Source organism: Thalia democratica, chromosome 4, assembly GCF_965202585.1.
Source record: "Thalia democratica chromosome 4, ktThaDemo2.hap1.1, whole genome shotgun sequence".
Classification (NCBI taxonomy): Eukaryota; Metazoa; Chordata; class Thaliacea; order Salpida; family Salpidae; genus Thalia; species Thalia democratica.
The window spans coordinates 59,277,064-59,289,998 of NC_139168.1; positions in this window are offsets into that span (position 1 = coordinate 59,277,064).

The window sequence follows — 12,935 nt, forward strand, 5'->3', positions numbered from 1 at the left end:
AACAACATTTTTGGACTATTAATTCAAAATGACTTATGATGTTTTTTATCTACTTTTTTATCATAAACATTTTGCTGTGAAAAAGTTAAAGTTATGTTTTCAAAACGACAGCACTCATAAATCAAAATGTGATAAATGCAAAAATCAAGGTAGTATTTATAGCATTAATTAATAAAAGCTATTGAATCTTTACATTGCAAAAGTTATAAGAGACTTTTTATTTAATTGTTAAATGTAATTATATTTTACTTCTATCTCATATAATCCCCAGTAAAGCTTTAATTTACTTTAGTTTTTTAGTAAACTGTTTATTATATAATTAAATAAATATATACATATATGATTTCTAATAGAATTTTGTCTATCTACAGAAATAATTTTAAAATTCTTTTAATAGATTAAAAGGAAAACTACACTATTAAATAATTTTATATACATAAAGTTCTATTATATTTCAGCTATTCGAAGCAATACGTACGTACCAAAGTGCTATCGAAGAAGTATGTTTATTTTAGTTTTATGTTAATTAATCAGCATAGTACATAAAACATTTCTTTATTTATTTGCAGGCAACGCCAATCAGAGACTCGTTTTTAAAACTTTTGGAAAAGGTTTATAATTTCAAGTATTAGTTTATTTTTTGTTTTGAAGCTAATTTATATTTTTTAGTTTGTTACTATAAGCGTAAAATCGAAACATGTGTTACAAAAAATGTCTTTAGGTTTACTTAAGCGTATACTATATCTTCATTTTCTACTTAGAAAAGTGATTTTTTCATTTTGTAATTTTAGCTACCATTGATACTTAACTTAAAATAACTTCACCTTACAAAAATAACAATTTAGTTGTATGACCCGGATGAAAAAAGAGTTACTAAAAAGACTGTTAGTTTAAAAATGGTTAAACAACTTGTTCAAATAAAGTAGAAAATTATCTGTAGTTTATTTAATAATGTTTATGAAACAAAAATAATTTTAAACAAAGTCGGAACTTATAACATATACTTTTATTTCAAATTCAATTACATGCTTTAACTTTTTTGATGCTTCAAAACCTGTTTTGTTTTATTCTAAAGTTCATTAGTAACTATTAAACAAAAAATATCTAAATAAATTAATTAAATTATGAAAGGTTGCACCAGTAAAAGAGAAATACAAAGCTGCATATCTAAAAGTTAGTTATAAATTCAAAAAAAATAATAATAAAAATTAAGAAGTGCCACTAATCTTTATACAAACAGGTAAAGGAAGCAAAAATAACTTACATGAGAGCATTAACCACAGTAAGTTTTTTTCTTTTTTAGTTTGCATAAATTAAACTTTTTTATTTATCATTTCCTGTGTACATAATCAAAATTAAACTGGATTTTTTCTACTTTTTTGCAGTTTTTAGACAGTGATACAGTTGATATATTTTAAATAAAGGTCTTTACTTCTTTACAGTCAGTTTTTAGCTAGTGCTAAAAGACAAATAATTTTTCAGCTTGGATACGGAGTAAAAGAAAGAGCTGCAGTATATGAGAATGCAAGTGATTTAGAAAAAGCGTATAAAGTAAGTATGAGCTTTTTTGTATTAATTTAACTACTGGTGACTTTGTTTTTGTAATGTAGTTTTTATATTTTACTAATAAAATTTTCTAAGAGTAATATACTTAAGTTATTAAGTGGCTTTTTTGAAAGCTTCATCATGGGTTTAGAGAACTACGAATGTTGTTTTATTTTTTTAAATTTTTTCAATAATCTTTAAATGTTTATGACAAATTTTTATTGTATTTGTATCAGGTTTTGTATAAGTTTTAATATTATTCGACGATTTATGATCCATATAGTAATGGTATAATAGCTTCACTTATGTTTTAATCTTAATGTAGGAAATGCATCCGGAAGTGTTTGATTGTGGAACGAAAGAAATTTTGATAAATGTGAGCTGAATTTAAACAACATATTTTTATGTAGACGGTTTAGATTAAATAATAATGTATTTATTTTCAGCTAGAAAAAGACCTGAGATCTCTGATGGAAAGCATGCCATTAGAAGTTAGTTTTTTTTTTTTTTTGAAAGAGAAGTTTTTAACTATTTAAATGTTTTTCAAAAACAGATTATGATTATCATTTAAACACTAAGATTGATTTTTACGTAAACTGCAATAAAGCATTTGGCTGATAAATTATTTTTGAATTGATTTAAATGTTCAAACTAGTTTAACTGATTTTTAATTTTAACAGGAGCTTGAACAATTCGTAGATCTACTGGACGTAAGAAATATTTTTTACTTAAAATATCTTATTATTTTCAACACTTAATCTAACTTTTTTACCACAGGACAAGCCGGTAAGAAAGTGAAAAAATACTATTTCAAATAAGTTTAACTTCTTTTTTCAACATTAAATGTATTTTTTCGTGCTTAACAAATTGTTTTGTTTCAGGAACATGTAATAACCCCACCTGTAAGTTTTGTTTTAAGTTTTTTAAAATTAAATGTTTGTTTTTAAATTATCTACTCGTTTCAGTTAGTACCAGTGGACTCAGAAACTGGAGGTTTGATTGTTTTTTTTTTTTGTTCATGTTGACCTTTTTATGTGACAAGCTAGATGCCCTTATTTAGTTTCTTATTCTAAACTAATTTTATAGAACAATTAGTTTTAACATTTTTTTGCACTTAACATTCATAATTAATTTTTTTTTTATAACATTCCTTTCTTTGAGATTAAGACTAAGTTTTAAATATTTATACATTTTCAAAAATTGTTTTAAAAAATGAAATAGTTTGTCAACTTTGTACAGTTGTTTTTTAAACAAGTAAACAAGCAAGCATAAGTATTTATTAAAGTAAAGTTTTCGTTATCAAATGTATTAAAAACTATTTCTTTAAATTAGTTTGATTCTGGCAATTTTTAACTTATGATGTTTTCTGATTAAGATATTTAGATAGCTATATACCAAACAATTTATCAAACACCAGTTTTAGGTTTCTTAATGCTATCTGATTTTGAGACAGCAACATTTCACTTGTTATAATTTCAAAAACATATTTCACGAGCTTTAATTTTATCTTTTTCCCTGATTATGGCATTTGGATTTCTGAAATAAAAACAAATAATAGTTTTTTTTTTTAACTCTTATAGTTCGAATTTATGCTTAAGAGTTATTAATTTTTAATCATTTTAATTAATTTTATGTACTATTTTCTCTATAACTTAATTATATTTTCTAATCAGAAATAAGACCTTTAAAGAAGAGTAAAAAACCAAAAAAGTTAAAGAAAAACAAGCCAGACCATCGTTGTTTTCCGGACTGTTTAGAGTAGTTTTTTTTTTTGCTAATAGTAGCCATACATAATTTTATAACATTCTAAAACAACTTTAAGCAAGTAAAAGTAAACCTCTTTATATTTATAGTAATAAAACTTAAATTTCTATACATAAATATATAATCATTAAACTTAAATAATCTCTTTAAACTTGCGATATTTGTAAGTTATATTGTTTACTCATGCATGCTAGAAACAACTGCTTTTAAACTTTAATAACTTTTTATTTTCATTTTCAACTTTCTATTTAATAACATGGTTTAATTCTTTGTTTTTTTTTGAAAATAAACACTGTTATTATAACTCATTTTTAAGTCTTATCACTAAAAAAAATAGTTTAGAATTTAAATTTAAATAAAATACACACTAAAGTTAAAGGGAGCGGGTCAGAATGACACAGCGACAAAATGACACGGTCGTCAAATAGACACGGTGCGTCACTTTGGCACAGCGACAAAATGACACGGTGCGTCACTTTGGCACGGAGGGTCACTTTGGCACGGCGACAAAATGACACGTTGCGTCACTTTGGCACAGAGGGTCACATTGGCACGGCGACAAAATGACACGGTGCGTCACTTTGGCACAGCGAAAAAACGACACGGTGCGTCACTTTGGCACAGCGACAAAACGACACGGTGCGTCTTTTTGGCACGGAGGGTCACTTTGGCGCAGCGACAAAATGACACGGAGAGTCTTTAGCACAGCGACAAAATGACACGGTGTCTTATAAGGGAGGGAACGATTTGTTGTGAAACTTCAATCTTCATTGGTATGGACAACGATCTTATTTTTCTAGGAAACTTTTCGGTTTCCTGTCTTCTAACCGGTTTTGTAGAATCAGCAACAATCACATTGATTTACTTTAAAAACAAAGACCGCAGAAATTTTTGATCGTGACTTCATAAAATAAAGTGAAACACGTAATGTTTATACCTTCTATTCTCATCGTCGTTTTTATAAACACAATGCTCATTTTTTAGCAGTAGCAAGGTGTTTGATGTGCTTAATAAACAAAAACTAGTTGTTTGTATCAAGCAACGTTCACAAAGATGCAAAAGCAGCAACTTTTTTAACAAAATACGACTGCCAAATTTAAAGGGAATTTATTTTAGATTTCTTTCGAATGGAAAAACTTAAACACAGTTTAGTACTAGAACTTGAAACGAGTAATAAAAATTAGAAAATGACTTGCCTAATTACGACTAAAAAGATAAAAACTCATATAAACATATTTTTTAAACTTCAGCAACATTCTGATTTAAAAAATACAATCTTCATTTTAGATCAATCATTCAGTACATCAAAACAATAAACTAGTAGATGTAAATACAGAGGAAAATTTGTTTCATAAACTAAAACTCAGATGTTATCAAAAGCAACTTTTCTGCTGTTGTAATTCTAAATTCTAATGCGGTTCTTAATTACGTTTTTATGCTTAAAAAAATTAATACTTGCGCTCTTTTGGCGACTTAATAGGTTGCAATTTTGAGCTAAAATACTGCATTCCCTGACGAAAATATAACAATAAATTTATTTTTTGACTTTTTCATCAGAAAAAATTAACTCCTAATTAATAAACAATATTGTTTTAAAATTTTAGAAAAAAGTTTTTAGAAATCCTAGAAAATGTATTTATTTTTACAAAGAACTCCTTTTTTTATTCGCAAGATTAAAAACAGAAAATTAAATATTATTTTCATAACAGAGTTAAGACAAAACCGAGTTTTTTAAAACTTTTTTATAAAACTCAAGAATATAAAGTAGATAAATGTTTTACAAGCAAATTAAAATCTGCTTTTACTGTATTATTATGAAATTTATTTACTGATTTTGTATTAAATATAAATGCAATTAAATCCTTATATGCAATAAAATACTATAATATCTGTCATACTCTAAGTTTAATTTTTTATATTTTAGACTAAAAAATTTTGTAAAAATAAAAAAGACTTAAAGTATTAACTTTAATAGAATGGCTGCAGATTTAATTAGAAGGCTGCAGCAGCAATGTTGTAAGTAGAACCTCTTCTAGTGATTTTTTTTTTAAAGTGATAAATATATAAACGCGCATGAATGGTTGCATCAGACTCTTAATTTTCTCTCAACTGTTCATAATACTATTTTTAACTTTTTCATAAATTTAGGCTCCAAGTCCGTTTATTTTAATTATTTGCTTTTAGACAAGTTTATTATATATTTTCAATACAGCGTTTTAAGTGAACATCCTAACTTTTTAACTTTTGTTGAATATAAATATATATACATGTTTAATATAAATAGCTAGTTACTACAAAAGCAGCTTAAATCTGTATTTTTAAAAACTAGAGTTAAAACACGCATGACTTATTCTTACTACGAAATAACTCTGTATTAAATTAAATCTTAGTTAATTTTTATAACAATTCATGGTAATAATTAATTAAACTTTTAACAAAAAATACCAAATTTTATTCATTACATAAATATGAAAAATCGTGAAACGTAAAAAATAAAACTTAAGAATATTTTTGTTTTTATACTATGACTTAGATTTAAAAGCAATGTATCATATATAGTTTCAAATGTATCAAGCTACTATAGTTTGGAAAAATATAATAAATCTTTTGTTTAACTAATTACTATCAAAATTTTACAATTAAAAGTTATATTACTGAAGAAGTTTAGTTTTGCTTATAAGTTTGTTAATCTATGCTATAGTGACGCACCGTGTCATTTAGTCGCTGTGCCAAAGTGACGCACCGTGTCATTTTGTCGCCGTGCCAAAGTGACCCTCTGTGCCAAAGTGACGCACTGTGTCGTTTTGTCGCTGTGCCAAAGTGACGCACCGTGTCGTTTTGTCGCTGTGTCAAAATGACGCACCGTGCCTAAGTGACGAACCATGTCATTTTGTCGCTGTGCCAAAGTGACGCACCGTGTCGTTTTGTCGCTGTGCCAAAGTGACGCACCTTGTCATTTTGTCGCTGTGCCATTCTGACGCACCGTGTCATTTAGTCTCCGTGCCAAAGTGACCCTCCGTGCCAAAGTGACGCACCGTGTCATTTTGTCGCTGTGCCAAAGTGACCCAGCGTGCCAGAGTGACGCACCGTGTCATTTTGTCGCCGTGCCAAAGTGACCCTCCGTGTCGAAGTGACGCATAGTGCCAAAGTGACCCTCCGTGTCGAAGTGACGCATCGTGTCATTCTGACACCTACCCAAAGTTAAAAGAGGTAGATTAGTTGCACTGCGCATTGTATGGTTGTTAATTATTTTTTGAGTCTAATAATTTTTATGAGTGTGTTGGGTAATAAAAGTATTCTTACTTGAAAAACAGCCCAACTATGAAGTTATTTGTTTTTATTTTGTTTGGTAACTTAAATTTAATTTCGGTTTACTTGCCATAAAAAGTTGTAATAAATGATGTCATACTTAAATACTACACAGGTTACCAGGCCCGTCCAAAAAAAGTCTGAGAGAGTTTCGTCTAAATTTATTAAAGGATCTAACTGAAAAATTGAACAGAGTTTGCCTTTTATTTAGTTGCTTTACGTAAAATAATCATAGCTTAGTTTTTTATCTTATAATGTAAATTATAGACTGACACTAATTTGTCTTTACGGGTATGATGTTGATAGCATTAATTTGAAAAATAACAGTTCATTGTTATTTTTATCTTAACTTCAATTGTTTTATTTTTTATACTAATGTGACTAATTTACTGTAACTTGAATTTTGTGTAGTAAAAGATACTTAAACGCACATGCAACTGTTAAAGGGTCCCAATCCATTTGAAATGGGCAAGAACATGCACCCATTACATACATTTGGATTGAAAATAGCCGATAAGAAAAAACAATTGGAAATGGATAAAGTTGTTAAAACAGCAAACATTTTGCTTAATAAGCCACAAAAACGTATAAAAGTTAGTTTAAACTTTTATCTCTTTATATTTAAAAAAGCGTTTAATTTTTTTTTGTTTTCCTTAGTTATTAAACACCTTAACAAAACAGAATATAACATATTTGTTTTTTGAATATTATTATAACAGACTAAAATTTATTTTAAGCTTTAAAGTACTACTAAAGTAAGGAAATTTTAACTATCACGAGGCATTACAAAAAAAAAAATTACCATATTTGCTTATTTTTTTAAGTTATAAATAAAGCTAGTAAAGTTTATGTTTAGTAAACTGCTTTTATATTCGTAACTCATGCTCTTTTTCAATATTGTTTTGTAGTGTATTTGTATATATATCAAAAAAGCTGATATTTTATCACAAATTTTCATAGCTTGTACCAGTGGCGTCGCGTGGTATTTTTCTTAGGTGGTGCAGAAAAAAAAAAATTGAGTTGAAGGTGATCGATTTGCCCCTGCTCGAGTTGCTTCTTTTCTACTTGCTTCTTCTCGAGTTGCCTCTTCTCGAGTTTCTTCTTCTCGAGTTGCCTATTCTCGAGTTGCTTCTTCTCGAGTTGACTCTTCTCGAGTTGCCTCTTCTCGAGTGGCTTCTTCTCGAGTTGCTTCTTCTCGAGTTGACTCTTCTCGAGTTGCCTCTTTTCGAGTTGCTTCTTCTCGAGTTGCCTCTTTTCAAGTTGCTTCTTTTCGAGTTGCTTCTTCTCGAGTTGCTTCTTCTCGAGTTGCCTCTTTTCGAGTTGCCTCTTTTCAAGTTGCTTCTTTTCGAGTTGCTTCTTTTCGAGTTGCTTCTTCTCGAGTTGCCTCTACTTGAAATGCTTTTGCTCGAAATGCCTCTGCTTGAATTGTCTGTGCTCTGCTTAGCTTTGTTTTCATTTTTTGTTTACAACCGCTTGCGGAATGATACTTAAGCCTGTACTGTTACAGGGAATTTTCAACTTGGCATATTTACCGCAAGATATTGATTTTGCGATAATTCTTGAAGAAATTTTGCACTTATGAGTTCATTTGCGGCAGTCAGCTAAGAGTTTGCGGCAGTGAAGTGAGCAAAATGGTCGTTTTCTAAATTGGAGTTTTATGAGCGATTTTGTTCTAAAAAATAACGAAAACGTTATAGATACTTAATTTTTTCTTACAAAATTTTAAGGTGGTGCAGTTGCGGCAGTGCAACACCCCACGCGACGCCCCTGGCTTGAACTACTTAAGTACGTATCAACAAGTTAGCTGCTGCCTTTCCATAAAAAAAAAAACCTTGATGTTTAAGATAACAAAAACAGATTAAATTTAAATCAATTTGTGAATAACACTTTCAGGCTCCTTACATTTTAGCAAGCACTCCGTATGAACAAGGCTTACACAAAAGTTTACACTATGTTAGTTATTTTTTTTCTTTTGTTTATTTTGTTGTTATTGAAATATATTTGAACAAGCTTAAGCTTTTTTCTTGTTTTCGTAAGGCTTCTGCATTAGATGGTCGCAGAGACTTCAAAGAAATTGTTGGAGTTAACCAGCTCAAGGCATTGTGGCCGATTCTGATGAAGTTGGACGTTGGAAAAAGAAGAGTTAATCCGGATGAGCTGTTCAAATATGTAAAGGTGAGTTTTGTTTATATAATTAATAGCCAAATTGATAAAAAATAGATTTAGTTAGATAAGATTAAAACACTTGACGTTTTAGGAAAGCGGGATAAGTGAAGGCTCCTTTACTTTTGACAATGCGGTCCACATTTGCCAGGAGTGGAAAAAAGGACGTCGGATTGATTTTGAAGAAGCAATATTTGCAGTTCACAATCCCAGAATTTATTTATCTCTGTGTTCAACCGGACAGTTTAATGAACTTTTAGATGAAATTAAAAAGTGGCACACTCACGTGCCAAGCAAAGATGATTTTGCTCAAAAAAGTCTTCCTAAACCGTTAGTTTTACAAAATAAACATATGCAATTCTTAGACATATTTTTGAATGTTTCTTTTATCACTTTCTGTAACTAAAAGAGTAAAAATAGTCATGTATCATACTTGATTGTTTTAACGATTTAAACTTTAGTCTATAGTCCCCTAATAATCTCTACAATTTTTCCAATTGCAAGTCAGTATTTTGTTTGTAAAGATGAAATTTTAGTTACTTTATATATTACAGTGTATTACACCTTTTTGTAATAAAAGATGTAGATAAATAATTTTATACTTTATTGTGAAATATTTTTGTAGCATTTTAGTCTAGCTACTAGTGAAGATTATTTGTTAAAGAAAAATTTAATGATTACAGACTTTTAAGTGTATATTTGTACAATAGTTTCAATCTGTTTAAAGTACTTGTATTTTTTCTGTAGAAGAAGCTTGTACGGCCTTCCAAAGCGCAAGAACAGTATTGGATGCATTTACAGCAAACCTCCAACCATCGATGTGAGCGCTGGATACAAAAAGAATGCAATGAAAGAATACAGTCAGCACGTGTTAAGTGAGTTGTTTTATTACTGGATTTGCTTCAGCTACAGGTTGAAGCATTTTACTGAAACAGTTTATTCAGCAGTAGTTTTTAAAATGCATACTTTATAATCTGCTGTAAATCTTTATATTGCTTGTTATGTTAGAACTGATAATAGTTTCTAAAATGTGTGAATTAAGAAAACTTTGGGTAACTTGTCTAAAGTTAAATGGAAAAGTTGTGAATAACAAAATTTTTATATAAGTGTGTAGTGTATGTAATAATTCTAATTAAATTTTTTTTTCTTATATTTTGTAAATAATCTTTGGTTAATACTAATAAGCAAAATTTCTAATTTTTTTATCATACATATGTGGCCACGTAGTTTGAAAAACAGTTTTTATCAAAACCATTACTATGTTTAAGAAATACTCTACAAAAACCAAACTAAGAATTTTAAAAATAGCAATAAACAAACAAAATTGTTGTTATGAGGTTTGTATAGACTTTTTTGACTTTTGTTTATCATACACAGTTTTTATTTATATTCAAGAGTTCTAAATAAATTTTAAACTTAAAATGATGCAGAAGCACTTTCAATACCAACAAAACAGTCTTTGCATAGAACTGTTTTAAATAAAGCTACAAAAGTAAGAAGTTCTACCAGCAAGGCCAAGCCAATAAGCACCCTTCGCTCAAATAGTATCACTTCAGGTACCTCAAGCTATTTTATTTTTACTTTGATAGTTAGCAAACCTTATTTTTCCTAATGAAACTTGTCCGAGTTTTTTTTTCGAATGTCATAAAACATTCACACACAGTTTTATTATTTTTAGACGTTGCAACCATTGCCTCCTATAAAAACCCCAACGCCAGTCAAGACGAGATATCGATGGATAACAATACTGATTACAACGTCATAATCCACCATGAAGGATATAGTTCTGGGCAACCTTTAAATTTTGGAATGGAATTTCCATCCTTAAACAATCCGAAAGAGTATTACAGCAACAAAGCAAGTGGCTCAAACTCTTCCGTAAGTTTACTTTAATAATATTTTAAACTGTTGTCTTTGAAATTTCAGGTTGAGTTAGAATATTTCTCCTAAAACTACATAACCAAACCTCTAATTTCTAAAAAAATTAATAATACCTTGTCTTAAAAACTCTACTTAATGTGTCGCCCATATTGATAATTAAAAAATTTTCTTTGTTAGATTTATAAATTTAATTAATACCATGACTCTTAAGTCTTGATCTAAAACTAACGTCAAACATATCACAGTTAATAAAACGGTATATCAAAATCTAAGTATGTTATAACAAGTTTTAAAGCTCATAATTTTGTTAGTACTTATGTCAATTTTAAAGTTTAAACGCTATATAGTCTTAATTTCATAATTTCGAACTGTTTTATTGAAAACTAAACAGCATTTCTAACTTTAATTTTAAAAAAACTTAAGCTTCCTAGAATCATAAACGATGAAAAGACAACTTCAAACAAAAATAACCAACCTTGCAATAAAAATGTCTATTTTAAAGATGTTGATTTGAAGTTTAATGACAATATAAATAGATGTGCACGTGATTTGTGAGTTTGATCTACTAATTTTAAACCTGCATTTTAAAGTTAACTTTGAGAAAAGTAAAGTCTAACGACTGCAAAATTATAAGCTGCATATGCAAGAGGTTTTTATTTTCTACTTACATGTAAACGTTGTCTAGAAACATGAAGAACAAAGGCCAATGCTGCAAATACCAAAAACTAGCAAGAAACCTTCAGCGCATTCCAAAAGACCTTGTGCACCGCCACAGTCGTTTACTTACTGGCGTGCAGAATGTCAAGCCTACTAAATTTAAGACTGAAAAACAAACAGGAGCTGATAAAAATCTCGAGTCTTTGCCTAACCTAGATAGAAAATACAGACTGTCTGACGCAGCTCGTGGTCATAATAAAGTACTGGTGCCTAGTAGCGGATTCCATGAATCAGCAGCATTTGCTCAAAACTTTCAACTTCCGAACATAAACACATTGTAAAAAGTTTTGCTGCGTTTATAAAAAGAAAACTTTAAAACTCTCTTCAACAATATATTGATGCTAAGTATCTTTTGTAAAGTGAATGAAAATAAATAATGTGAAACATGTGTTCTATTTCGTATAACGAGCTCTTTGTCAACTTAACAAAAACAAAAAAAAATCTTAAATTTGTATCAAGTTATCAAATCTTAGTAGTCTTACTAAATCGCTAATACTGTTAGCACAAAGATTATATCAACGAAAAGCTACAGAACTATAAAAAACTAATGCATTAGATCGTATATAAAAAAACATAGCTATTAACTTTTTGGTCATTCTTATTTGATACTAGTAAACTTCAAAGCAAAAACTATTTTCTGCACTAACATAAAATAATTTCTGACACAAAGCTAAATTATGTAAAATACAAAACTTGAAAGCTATAAAACTTTACTATGTGAAACAGATTGAACAAATCAATACAAAACAAGATTCATGTATAAAAAAATTTTTGATTATTTTATTCAGTTGCTGAATTTCACTGAAAAATAATTTTCGAGCTGTGATTCTGCTTGTGATGTGATCCATGTTTAAAACTCGTACAAGACATTTTCTATAAAATTTATATATACATGTTTTTTTATTAATTTAACTGCAATTTTTGCATGGTTTGTCATTTCTATTGAAAATCCGTTTGCAGTTAAACTTAGTAACTGTATAAACTTTTAAATAAATATTTTTCGAAGCTATAAAGTTGTTAAAGCTTCAATTTCGTAGACAAAAAATTATAAACTTGTTTTTACTATTTATCCAACATAGGTTTTAAATATAGTTAGCACAAGTAAATTTTAAATGTTTTAAATTACTACATTTAATGTTAATAGAAACTTCTAGCAGACTTTCTTAAAAACATAATAATATATATATAAGATTTATAAATAATTCGAAAATCGGTCCAGAGTTTTAAAGTTCACTGATGAAGGACGGTTGTCCGAAACTAATTTGAACAAAATGTTGCAATAAACTATTAGATTTTTAAACTATCGTTTATTTATTTTTTGTAATATATAGATAAGAAATGTTGAATTTGAAAATTATAACTGTACTTAAAGTTTAATATATTTTTCATCAAATTCGACAGGTTTAATTTCAAAACTATTACTTGAAATTAATGAGCAGTATATTATATTTTGATTTGACTTCTAAGTTATTTTTCTTAAGACTTTAAAATAAATTTACTTTTATAATTAGCAACATTTATGTATAGAAAACGTGAATTTTCTGTTAAGTTAGATA